Consider the following 14,226-nt stretch of genomic DNA (forward strand, 5'->3'; position numbering starts at 1 on the left):
TGCGTGTGTGTGTTCAGAAGAGTGAGAGAGAAAAAGTAAATGTGGCAAAATGTTAACAACTGGTGAATTTGGAAGGAGACTTTATAGACGTTCCTGACAATTATTTCACTTTCCTGCAAGTTTGAAATATTTTAAAAGAAAAGGGGGAAAGCCAGCGGACGACTGTACAGTCACACTTGACACGTTAATCTGTGGAATGTGGTTATATGTGCATGAATTGCAAGATTTTTATCGTTTTAAGTAGACCATATATGACTGGCAGGAATCAGGGGAAATGTTAATAAGAGCTAGGTGGTTAAGTTACTGAAGGAGCTTAAGACTCTAAGATAGGGTCTTGCACACAGTAAGTAATACACCCTTTGTTTAAGGAATTACTGAGGTCTACATTTTCACTTCCACTTGGGTAAAAGTTAAGATTGAAAGGTTCCTAGCCATAAGTGCTTTTCCCATGCACAGAAGACAAATTTGGAGTCTACAGTTGAAGTGGTATTAAAGATATTAAAAGCTTTCAGAAGTAATTTAGCCCATGTGACCTAATTGCCCAAAAGTCATGTAGCACACATCTGGCTCTTTACTGACCCAAACTTTGATCTACTTATGTTTAATGGACCATTTGCATATTGATGAAGAAATAAGGAAAATGTCTCACATTTCGCTTTCTAAAACAATTAAGCTCTTAAATCCTCATGATGGTGGAATGTTTGGCATAGAGAATTAACAATTTTCATAGATAATGTTTCCACCATAATTGAGGGTTGAAATATACAGAGAATTCCAAGAGGGACCTCTATACACCACAGGATTGCCAGTGGAGAAAGCATCTGTCAGTGGTTTTCATCAGAGCATAATTATTTAGACTAATCAACCACTAAGTATGTTTTAATGAAAAGTATCCTAAAGAGATTTATGAGGATAAAGAAAACTCTCAAACTTCTAACTATGTAAAATTGTATCTAGTCATTTATTGAGAATTTCAATAAAATTAATTTCTAAGCATTTTGTTTATTATTCCTAACTCTACATATCCTGAAATACATTTTGTAACTGATCTTTTATTTTCTAGATGATCATGTTAAATAGCCAGTGTGTAGGTGTTTAATAGCTTATTCATAAGTTTTTGCTGTTAATTAATAGCATTTATATCTGAATTAGTCTTTTTAAGGCTCTTCCTTACTCCCTTATGCTCATTAACACTAAAAATTTATCTTTCCACTTTTCAGAAGCAACCATCCACAGTACTGCTTTCTTCTTACACTCATCTAATCTCCTCATTCATACCTACTTACTAGCTCTTCCAAAGACTCAAAGGTCCATTTTATAAACTTCAACATCAGCAAGAAATAATAGATGAACTTCTAGTAAAGCCCAGAAGAGAAAAACCACAAGAAATGAATTGTAAGAACTTCCTTATACATCCTATGTGTTTACAGATCTAGTTCATATACTCATATATTCATTCATATATACATAATATATATTTAATATACTTACATGCACTTCAAGGGTTCTTTCTAAGGTTGATGCAATCTCAGCACAGCTTAACATTCATGCTCATTTTAAAGTTGCTTAAGTGATTTAAATATCAGCAACCTTTGACATGTTCATGATTCTGCAATTTGTGTATGGTTGCGGACAACACTCTTCTCCCTGCAACATCAGGGGGACAGCTAGAATGGCGGCTGGAAGATCCACTTTCAAGATGATCCGTCAGAGCTGGCTATTGGCTGGGGGTTCTGCCAGAGCTATTAACCTCCATCCTCCTTGCAGCTCCTCCTTGTGGACAGGATAGGCTTATTAGGGTATAGGGATGCTCATTTCCTTAAGAACCCCAAAATTAAAGCTGCCAGCATTTCTTAAGACTTAGGCCTGGACCTGACAAAGTGTCACTTCTGCTGCATTTTCTTAGTTGAGTTACAAAGACACCAGATTCAAGGGGAGGGAACCACATAAGGGTGTAAATATCAGGCAGTGTCATTTACTGGGGGCCCCAAAAGTGGCACTGGTGGTAAAGAACCTGCTTGCCAATGCAGGAGACATAAGAAATGCGGGTTCGATCCCTGGGTCTGGAAGATACCCTGGAGGAGGGCATGGCAACGGACTCCAGTATTCTTGTCTAGAGAATCCCATGGCCAGAGAAGCCTGGTGGGGTACAGGCCATCTCAAAGAGTTGAAGACTGAAGCGACTTAACACACCAAAGTATCAGACAGTTACATCACTTGAATCATCCAGGAAAGATTAAATTCAGACCCTCAGGAAGGAAGGAGACTCCGTTGTTACTTCATATGTGAAGCACAGAAATGACACAGGCACTCTTAGGGAAACCCCAAAAGGCCACATTGAGAGCCGCAAGGGAATTAAATGGGGAAGAGATAAATTGGGCAGCTGAGTAGAGGAAGCTATTTCTTGCTCTGCAGTTCTCTGTGGGAAAAAGAAGAAAGCTAGGGACCTGCTTTTCAAATCAAAGGAACTACACTTCCTCTGTCTGAAGGGAAGTTTTGAGGCTCATGTAAAAAGACTGATGAGAATTCTTATATAGGAATGCCAAACCTTATATCGAAGGGAAGGTTTCAGTTTAGTATTGACTTATGTTCCCAAAGAGATGATTCCCACCTGTCACAGAATGCCAAGCTAAGAAATAAGACAACTGTGTAATTCCTCCATGAATATCTCGGGCCTCTGAGTACTGAATGAGGAACTCTATACCTCAATTTGCTTTTCAAATCTTTAAAGACCCCTTTTCTAGGATTCTGAACAAACATAAAATAAGGCATCACATTTTACCCCTTCTCCAATAATTCAGTAGGCAAAACTACAAAACGAAGTCTTGAAAAGATTTCATATTTTTTCAGCTTAGAGGGACAGTGATCTAGAATAGTACAATGTTTGAAATAAAGACTACTCTTAACCACTGGTGGTCCAGTGGTTAAGAATCCCTCTGCCAATGCAGGGGATATGGGTTCCATCCCTGGTCCTGGAAGATCCCACAAGTGGTGGGGCAACGAAACCAGTGTACCACAACTACAAAGCCTGTGCTCTAGAGCCCATGAGCCACAACTACTGAAGCCTGCATGCCTTAGAGCCTGTGTTCCACAGCAAGAGAAGCCACCACTGAGAGGCCCATGCACTGCAACTAGAGAAACCCCATGCATAGCAACAAAGACCACATGTAGCAAAAAATAAAAATTTCTTTGGGACGTTTAGGCTAGGGGAGCACACCCAGCAATCAACCCAAGGGAGTGAAAAGTCTTCAGTAATGAATACAAAGGAACAGACATCATGGAAGAAACATTGAAGAGAACTGATTTGTGGAAGCGAGGATGTAGGGAGACTTGAGTGTCATTCAAGTCAGGCATAGCCTCTTCTTCATGTGTGTGTCCCTTCATTATCATGCTCCTGATGTAGCCGCCAGTCTCCTGAGGAACCAGTAGGGACAGAAACTTCCAGAAGGACTGACTCTGCTTCTCTGGTTAAACTTTGACTGACACAGTCTTCAAAAATAAAAATGACATTTTAGAGGGAAAAAAGTGTCTTCAACAGAACTGCAATGTAAGAAATACTAAAGAGGTCTCCTTCAAACAGAGGGGAAATGACACAGCCAGAATCTGAAAACTATTTTCTCCAGAAAATAGAGCAGAGAGAATTCTTCAGGAGGAAGAGAGAGTGACTTTATTTTATGAGGTCAACATAACCTTGGTACGAAACTAAACAAAGGCATTGTGAGAGAATTACAGATATAAACATCCCTCATGAGCATAGACATAAAAATCCTTGGCAAAAATGTCAGCAAATCAAACCTAGACACATTTTGACTAAATAGGTGTTATCCTAGAAAGTTAGGGGCTTCCGCAGTGGCACAGAGGTGAAGAATTCTACTGCAGGAGACAGACACAGGAGATGTGGCTTTGATCCCTGGGTCAGTAACAGCCCCTGGTAGAGGAAATGGAAACCCACTTCAATATTCTTGCCTGGAAAATTCCATGGACAGAAGGATGATGAGCTACAGTTCATAGGGCCTCAAAGAGTTGGACATTACTGAGTGACTGAACACACACACATGAAAGTTGAGATTGGTTTACATTTTTAAAAGCAATCAATGTAATTTACCACATTACTTGGATACAAGCAAACCTAGAGGCAGAAAGGACATTTGACAAAAGTTAACACTCATTCACAATAAAAACTCTCAGCAAACAGGGAATATATTGTAGGTTAGTTATAGAGCAGGGGAAGTAACTCTATACAAATGTGAGACTGTGAAATGCACCATTTCTGATTTGTGCAATTTATCTAAAGGTGATGAAAGGAGGAAGGGAGAGAGGCTTAAAAGTCCCATAGTTGGGGGCATTAAGGCATCTAAGAGTTTCCCAGCAACTTCAAGGCAAACCACTGCTTTTATGTATATGTCCATGGGGCTCACAACTCCAGAGAGAAATATCAAGTGCCCAGAACATTCTCAGGTAATGTTTGTGGAACTAATGAATGTTCAGAGTGATAAAGATGTTTAAGTACAACATTCATCTTTAGTTTTTACAAATACTCTTTATTAAGGACATTTTGACTCATTCTTAATGTACTAAAATTGTCATATATTTAAAAAATCAGGAACATTGCAAAATGCCTCTTTTTTTCCACAGATGTGAGCCTATTTTTTTCTACTTTTGTGACAAATTAGTGACATAAATTATATTTGTAGAAATTCCCAAGGTTGAACTGTCCTAGAGTAAATTTACTTCATCATGGTTTGTTATATTCTTTGTTTAAAGTGCTAGATCTGATAATATATATTCAAGATTTTTGCACCACAAGCCATAAAGTAGAATCATTTGATAGTTAATTTTTCTATGCTATCTTCCTCAGGTTCTGTAATAAGAGTTAAAAAAAAAAAATCCTTGAGCACAAACATAGGAAAAAACATGAGTAATAATCTGCCCCTTAAAGTTTTATGAGAACATGTTCCTCAAGTTGTTTGGAAGCAGATGTATGACTTCCAGATCAGGACTTCCTGATCTGATCAGATTTTTCTCTAGATTTAGGAACTATGATGGCCAAGAGAGGAGCAGTTATTTGGGCCAGTAGCTCTTTCTAATCACCAAGGGGTCCTACAGTGATATTTCTACCCATGGAAACTTCAAGCATTAAAAGATTTCATCTACTAACCTGATTGCTTTCATAAGGAAAAATGAATAAATTCTACAAATAAAGGACAGTAACAGCAAAAATGATAACTCACAGCAGTAAACCAAGATAAAAATAGCATTAAGCAAGCTAGATCCCAGGCTTGTGAAAAGAAACAGGCCATTCCAGCTAGCCTCCATGGACTTATTACTGTAAATGCTTGGTTTCCCTATTAAGCTTTAGGAAGTATTGAAAATAAGTCACAGAAGTGCTCAAATTACTACTGTAGAACTTTAAAGGGTCAAAGATTCCAATTTGGGGGGAATTTTGCATGTCGATTCTTTTAAAAACGTAAGCTAAACATAAGAGAGAAAGCCGTCCTGGCATTCTAACAGGACAGGAATTGCTTTGAACCTCATGGCCAGTTTAAGCAATGTTCCCACAGGCTAAAGTCTCCTCATCTTAGAAGACTCCGTGAACACATAGCTGTTGTCTGTTCATTGTGGTTCCACTGTTCCGACGGATTCCACAGGTAAACCATAGCCTGCTTAAACCTGACTTATACAGTGCTGAACCCCAGTTGGCTCAGTTGTAAAGAATCTACCTACCAATGCAGGAGACTCAGGAGACGTGGGTTTGATCCCTGGATTGGGAAGATTCCCTAGAGAAGGAAATGGCAACCCATTCCAGTATCCTCAATTAAAAAATCCCATGGACAGAGGAGCCTGGCGAGTTATTTGTTCATAAGGTCACAAAGCATTACATACAACTGAGCACACACATGCACACATGAATATCTCCTGGGCCCTGACACTGAGCGCCCTTTGGTGTATACGATACCCAATGTATGTAGAGTCTATAATAAAACTTGCAAGAATCCCTAAGCCAACTCTGAGAGGATGCAAATTTGCATTTGCTTTCTATTCCTCTATCATCAATTGAACCTCTCCTCAGACAAAACTCTGCTACTTCCCTGACCTAAAGTAATTCATACTCTGAGATAAATGCAAATGTTTCCATGAAATTATGCTCTAGTATAACCCACTCAAACCTATCCCAAGAAGGAGACAGAATATCCATAATAAATTTCCAAAAGACAAAAAAAAAAAGCTGATTGTTAAAGAGTTGTTCTTTACCCCACACTGAAGGTGATGCTCAGACAGTTGTTCTGGTAGAAAAGTCTGCAGTTCAAGAAGATACCCAGGATGGTAGCATGACAACCCACAAGTCAACATGCCCAAATGCTAGTGCATCCCTCTTGTTAGGGGTGATTGACCAGCCTGTCTGGGAGGGTATGTGACCTGCTTTCTCTCTTCCTCTTTTGACTTCCTTTTGACTTTTTTGTTTGTTCATCTCAGAGCTTGATGTGGGCCCACTTGCCTTTTGAGGCAATGCAGTCAGTGCTAAGATTACTTTTCAGTCCCACAGAGAGGGGGTTTCTGTGCTAGAGGTATCAATACAACTAAATGAAGTTATCTGATAGCATGTGAGAAAATGGCATTTTCTGTTTCCAGATCTTCTCAGATTAGCCGATTAATATGTGTTTAAAAAAAAAAAAAGAAAAGAAAAGAACAAGGAAAAATAGATCTTCCAGTACTGCAAGTTGAAATGAGGAGCAGGAGGTGGAAGTGGGAATCAATTTCACGATCCTTATTGCCTGGAGATGAGGGGCTGCAGGGACCACCTGCCTGGGTCTACCTGACCGTCGGGTGACTATGAGCATCCTCTCATGTGATCTTTTAAAGCCAGCATTCCTCAGACCTGACTGTGCATAGAATCTTCTGAGGATCTTGCTCCAAGGCAGATTCTGCATCAGTGAATTTGGAGCTAGGGTTGAGACTCTGCATTTTTAACAAGCCTACAGATAGTGCTAAAGCTCCTGGCCAGTGTCCATTCTTTGAGATCAGTGATACAAAGCCTGTGCAGGGTTCTGACTAGCCCCATTCCTGAGGCAGAGCCCCAGGGGCGACAAAAGCAAGGTTAAGGACATCTCAGGGAAAACAAAATTTCTCTGTGAGTTAAGAAAGTGACATGAAAGTGACAGAATGGATTGGCCTCTTCCCCTGGGGGCAGACATCTTAGCAACACACTCTCAAATGCAGGCCTCAGGAGGTGTTCATCATTGATGCTTCTCGTTAGAGGTTTACCTCCTCAAGGAACTAGATGTGAATCACTCATCTCTTTAGCATATTTGTTTTCTATTTCATTAATATCTAGTCTTACCTTCATTTTCCTCTTCCTATTTTCTTCGGGATTATTTTTCTGTTGTTTTTCTAATTTTATTTTTCCTTCCTGCCTAGCACAGTATATTTGTTTAAAATGAAAACTTTTTTCTAAGTTCATTTTAAAGTATTTTAGGTATTATAATATTTTATTTGACCTACTGGTTACTTAGAAATATAATTTTATGTTCAAATATATGGGATTCTTTTAGCTTTCATTTTGGTATAGATTTCAAACATAATAGTACTGTGATCAGAGAAAACATTATATAAATTATACAATCCATTACAATGTGTTGAGACATCATGTGGCCAATTTTTGTAAATTTTTCACATGTGCTGAAAAATATCATATACTGTGAAATTGCCAGGTGAAGTGTTTTGCTGCATTTCAATGACTTTTAGCCATGTGTTTTCCACATCTCAATTTTGTGAAATCTAGAGTATATTTTAATAATCAAAGAGGGATAAGTGACAATCTGTGATGTTACTGTCATTGCTGTGCATACATGAATGTGTGTGTACATGTAATAGCAAAGCTAGCTTAAAACTCAACATTCAAAAAACTAAGATCATGGCATCCAATCCCATCACTTTGTGGCAAATAGATGGGGAAAAAGTGGAAACAGTGACAGATTTAGTTTTCTTGGGCTTCAAAATCACTGCAGACAGTGACTGCAGTCAGGAAATCAAAATAAGCTTGCTCCTTGGAAGAAAAGCTGTGACAAAACTAGACAGTGTATTAAAAAACAGAAACATCACTTTGCTGACAAAGAGTCGTATAGTCAAAGCTATGGTTTTTCCAGTAGTCATGTACAGATACAAGAGGTGGATCATAAAGAAGTCTGTGAAAAAAAAAAAAAAAAAAAAGAAGTCTGTGAAAGTGATAGTCATATAGTCGTGTCCAACTCTTTTCGACCCTGTGGACTGCAGCCCGCCAGGCTCCTCTGTCCATGGAATTCTTGAGGCAGGAATACTGGAGTGGGTTTCCATTTCCTTCTCCAGGAGATCTTCCCAACCCAAGGATTGAACCCATATCTCCTGCACTACATGTGGAGTCTACCATCTGAGACACCAGGGAAGTCCACAGAAGGCTGAGCACTAAAGAACTGATGTTTTTGAACTGTGGTGCTGAAGAAGACTCTTGAGAGTTACTTGGACAGCAAGGAGACCAAACCAGTACATCACAAAGGAGATGAACCCTGAATATTCAGTGGAAGGACTGATGCTGAAGCTTAAGCTCCAATACTTTGGCCACCTGAAGTGAAGAGCCAACTCATTGGAAAAGACCCCGATGCTGGCAAAGACTGAGGGCAGGAGGACAAGGGGACCACAGAGGATGAGATGGTTGGATGGCATCACTGACTCAATGGACACAAATTTGAGTCCGGGATTTGGTGATGGACAGGGAGGGCTGGTGTGCTGCAGTCCATGGCGTTGCAAACAGACATGATTGAGCAACTGAGCTGAACTGAACTGAACTGAAATGAACTGAACTTTATATAGATAAATATTTTAAGAACCATTTGGGGGATGAAATGGGTATCCCAGTTTTGTCTAAAAATATTTCATTGTCACTTTCAGGTGAGATCAAGCAGCAGAGCCTCAGAAGCAGTATCACTGGGTAGATAGTAATGAAGCTCTTTCTTAGGAATCTCCAAGACAGATTTTAAGTATGTGAAGACATATGACCATTGATGATTCTGAGTCTTAAATAGATTCAAAGAAAAGAATTCTCAAAGATGATTGAAAATACCTTATTCAATTTATTTCTCTTATGTTTTCCTTTTTATATATGCATAACAATAACATAATTAAAAAGAGCCTAATAAATATAAAAGAGCTTAAATGTGGAATAGCAATTCTAGGTGATGAGGAATCATTGTGTCAAAGTCGACATATTCTTCTTTCTTAACGACCCTTCAAATATAGCCAGTGTTACAGTCATTGACTTCTTAGAGTCAAGGAAATATGTCATAAAGCCTGTTAGGTTAAGATAAAGTTGAGCAAATCTTTCCCTTCTGAATTTTTGACTTGTTATTATTCAGTCAATTACTGAGAGCTACATACTCAAATCTCCCACTGTGATTTGGTTTATGTAGTTCTGTCAGTTTTCACTTTACATGTTTTGAGGCTAAATTGTCTGGGTGATTTCAATATTTTGTCATTTTATCAGTTCAGTTCAGTTCAGTCACTCAGTCGTGTCTGACTCTTTGTGACCCCATGGACTGCAGCACGCCAGGCTTCCCTGTCCTTCACCAACTCCTAGAGCTTGCTCAAACTCATGTCCATCAAGTTAGTGATGTCATCCAATCATCTTATCCTCTGTTGAACCCTTCTCTTCCTGCCTTCATTCTTTGCCAGCATCAGGGTCTTTTCCAATGAGTCAGCTCTTCACATTAGATGGTCAAATATTGGACCTTCAGCATCAGTCCTTCCAATGAATATTCAGGACTGATTTTCTTTAGGATTGACTGGTTTGATCTCCTCAGTGTCCATGGGACTCTCAAAAGTCTTCTCCAACACCACAGTTCAAAAACATTAATTCTTCAGCACTCAGCTTTCTTTATAGTCCAACTCTCACATCCATACATGACTACATGAAAAACCATAGCTTTGACTAGACAGACCTTTGTCTGCTTTGTAATATGTTGTTTAGATTGGTCATAGCTTTTCTTTCAAGGAGCAAGTGTCTTTTAATTTCATGGCTTCAGTCACCATCTGCAGTGATTTTGGAGCCCAAAAAAATAAAGTCTCTCGCTGTTTCCATTGTTTCCCCATCTATTTGCTCTGAAGTGATGGGACCGGATGCCATGATCTTAGTTTTCTGAATATTGAATTTTAAGCCAACTTTTTCACTCTCCTCTCTCACTTTCATCAACAGGCTCTTCAGTTCCTCTTCGCTTTCTTCTATAAGGGTGGTGTCATCTGCATATCTGAGGTTATTGATATTTCTCCCAGCAATCATGATTCCAGCTTGTGCTTCATCCAGCCTGGCATTTCTTATGATGTACTCTGCATATAAGTTAAACAAGCAGGGTGGAAACATACAGACTTGACATACTCCTTTCCCAATTTAGATCTAGTCCGTTGTTCTATGTCGGGTTCTAACTGTTGCTTCTTGACCTGCATACAGATTTCTCAGGAGGCAGGTCAGGAGGTCTGGTATTCCCACCTCTTGAAGAATTTTTCACAGTTTGTTGTGATCTACACAGTCAAAGGCTTTAGCATAGTCAATGAAGCAGATATAGATGTTTTTCTGGAATTCCCGAGGCTTTTCTGTGATCCAACGAATGTTGGCAATTTGATCTCTGATTCCCCTGTGTTTTCTAAATCCAGCTTGAATATCTGTAAGTTCATGGTTCACATACTGTTGAGGCCTAACTTAGAGAATTTTCAGCATTGCTTTGCTAGTGTGTGAAATGAGTACTTGTGTGTTAGTTTGAACATTCTTTGGCATCTTATTGTCTCTAATAGTGCTTAATTCATCAAAGCTTATTTTTCCTGGTATTTGTATAAGCTGTGCCAACTTAATTTTGTTTAGCACTAGAAGGCATTTTTTTTTTTTATCTGTTATTTCAATCCTTCTGTACTCTTATGTTTGCAATGCCTTTCTATTCTTCCACTTCCTGCTTGTCATTTTTCATTTTTTTCTTACCATATTTGTAGTGATCAAGAGCTTTTTTATTCCATTTTCTCCTTCTATTGGTTGTGAAGTTATACACTCATTTTCTATTCTTTTAATGACTGAGCAGCTGCTTTAAAAATCACAAAATGCATTGCTAACTCACCTAGATCTAATATCAGTTTTTACTTATGCTCTGATCTAAGCTAACCCAAGACCTTAGAACAGAACACCATTTACCCCATTCATTCTTATGTGGTGCTTTTTTTTTTTACACACTTGGACGAATTTTTCACCATGTGAGAGATTACAAATAATGCCTTATGAAGTCAGTGTTATTTTAGATTTCAACACATTTGCCATTTTCATTGCTCTTCAGTCTTTCCTGCATCTTTGAATTTCCATCTGGCATTGTTTTCTCTCACCTAAAAATCACTATATAGAAAATTGCAGCAGATCTCTTGGCTGCCACATCTATCAGTCTGAAATTGTATAAGGGTCTTATACACCTTTATTCTGGAAAGATCTTTTCAGTAGGATAGGATTGCATGTTGTCAGTTATGTTCTCTCATCCCATCAAAGCAATCAATCCAATACATTCTGCTTCCATTGTTCCTATTAAAATGTCAGCTGTCAGAATATCTGGTCTTCCCAGCCTCTGGCAGTACGAAAGAGAAGAAAACTCAGCTGTCAGCGCTCTTTGGGGACTAATTCAGCTTAAGAAACTACCTGGCCCAAGGTCATATCTCTTTCCAGGGGCAGGCCATAATCACTGACTGATTAATGCAGGGGAATAAAGACCAAGCCTACTCATTCCAGCTCAGGCAAATCTGAAGGGTCATCCCAGTTCCAGATGGACTTATAGAACTACCTCACGCTATCACTGGAACTGCATGGCAGATCAATTTCTCCTTCTGCCCAATCCTGTATCCTTAACTCTTCTTAGGGGTTGTTCTCAAAGGTTTTCCCTAATAAAACTCCTACATGCTACTCTGCTTCTCAGAGTCTGTTTACCAGGGACCCCAATTTATAACAATAGGTACCAAAAGTAGGCTTAAAAAGTGGTCATTGGAATGGAATTTCCTACTGGAAAACCCATCTTCCTGATAACAAGGACCTCACTGCTGGAGATAGGTGGGGTACAGACAGCCCAGCATAAGGAAGTGATGCAGTTCTTAAAGTTTCCACTGGCAGTGGACTGGAAGAAGGCAACACATTAATGCAGGTCATATATCAGGGTTTGAGAAAATTGGGGGAAATAGAAACTAAAAGGAAAATGGTATTGAGTTGATTGGCCTTTGGAAAAGATAATAAAAAGTGAAGATCAATCAATTAGTAACTAAAGGCTGAATGTTAAAACTTAAATCAATCCTGAATATTCATTGGAAGGACTGATGCTGAAGCTGAAACTCCAATACTTTGGCCACCTGATGCAAAGAACTGACTCACTGGAAAAGACTCTGATGCTGGGAAAGATTGAAGGCAGGAGGAGAAGGGGATGACAGAGAATGAGATGATTGGATGGCATCACCAACTCAATGGACATGAGTTTGAGTACCCTCCGGGAGTTGGTGATAGACAGGGAAGCTTGGAGTGCTGCAGTCCATGGGGTCACAAAGAGTCAGATACAACTGAGTGGCTGAACTGAACTGAACTGAAACTTTTAACTTATATATAAACTTTTATATATAAAGAGGTTCTTATCTCCTGCAGTGCAAGAGCAGAGAAAGTAGGGCTTAATTGTGAGAGTACCAGAGTGCCATGTAAGGATAAACTCTCAACCAAGGCAGAACAAAGGCAAGGTCAAGCTATAACTGGGAAAAATGGGGCAGTGACATATAGGATGGAGACATCTGAGGGAATGCTTCCCCAACTTGAAATTCCCCAGATTTCCCCAACCTCTGAACCTGCCTAAGTGGCCACCGGGTGAAGGCTAGCATTTGCTGGTATTGAATGATTCCAATTCTTCTCCTTCACATAATCCACATGCCTCTCTCAGGACCTGCACCTACCTCCCCTCTTGGTTTCCAGGCCAGTAACTCAGGTTAAGTCACATCACAAGCCAGCCTGGCATTGCTGGGCCTGAAAGCAAGGAAGACAACTGCATCTCAGGAAGCTGCTGAAGCTGGTTAGCAGGTACCAGTAAGTGCTGAGGAGTCCATGGCGGATCTGAGGGTGCTTTCAAGGGAACCAGAATGAAAGGCTGAATAGGGGAAGCTATTTGAATTATTTAGAGTATCAGTTATTTCCTCTAACAAATCTCTTACACATGTATACTCTTCTTGGAAACCACTTAGAAGACGGAACTGACACAGAATTGCATTGAAGCTTAACTTCATCCTCTGAGTCCTTCCCTTCCCTTCCAAGGTGTTGCTCCCAAGAGCATTCCTAACACATCTCTCACGTGTCACTCTTACCTCAGAGTCTACTTCATGGGGAACTAGTTTATGACAGTTGCCTCTCAAAAGGTCTTCATTTCTGTATTGTTTGGTCCTTCTTTTCATTTTTCCTAAGCTCTCACAGGCTATTTTTCATTTTCTTCTGTTGTATTATTATCTCTTCTTTGACATCTATTTTCCTTTAAGCTCTTATTTTGATGAGATTACATTCTCTCTCACTTGCTCAAGTGAAAGAACTATTCATTGTCATTTTTCATTTGCATCCATGAAGATGGATATTCCTCATCTGTCTTTACTGGTTGTTACTGTTCATTTTTTGGAGGAGAATTAGTCATGCTAATAAGGATAGTTCTCTCTGGATTAGCTATTTGCTAAAAATTGTGGGAGGAAAGGATGAATCTGGGGGAGAGCAGTAGCTTTAACTCAAGTATATCTTTTGGGATATTCTATGACTCAGTGTCCTCTGAGTAGAAATGAGGTCTGTTCACCAATTTCAGGGGCCAATTCCATACCAAGCAGGCCTGTGGTTTGCAGAAATTCCCAATGTTCCTGGGTACCTGGGATATTAAAGCAATAATACTAAGCTGACTGCCATGAGGACTCCTTCTGTAACCCCTTGTGCTTTTCAGAATGGGCATCTTTATGGTCTCTTTGCAACCCTGGTTTACCTGCAATGCGAGGTGTGGACACCTCAGACTAGGACCTTCAGTTGGACCCCTTAGGGTGGTGTCACCCTTTAATGGAAAACTGTAGGCTAGAAAATACCTGTGTGTTTTGGAGGGGTGAAATGCATATGTTTTTTGGTGTCATGTCTCACTTGGTTCCAAACGTTTTTGTATTTGGCAGCTATGCTTTGTAACTTTG

This window comes from Muntiacus reevesi, chromosome 10, assembly GCF_963930625.1.
Source record: "Muntiacus reevesi chromosome 10, mMunRee1.1, whole genome shotgun sequence".
NCBI lineage: Eukaryota > Metazoa > Chordata > Mammalia > Artiodactyla > Cervidae > Muntiacus > Muntiacus reevesi.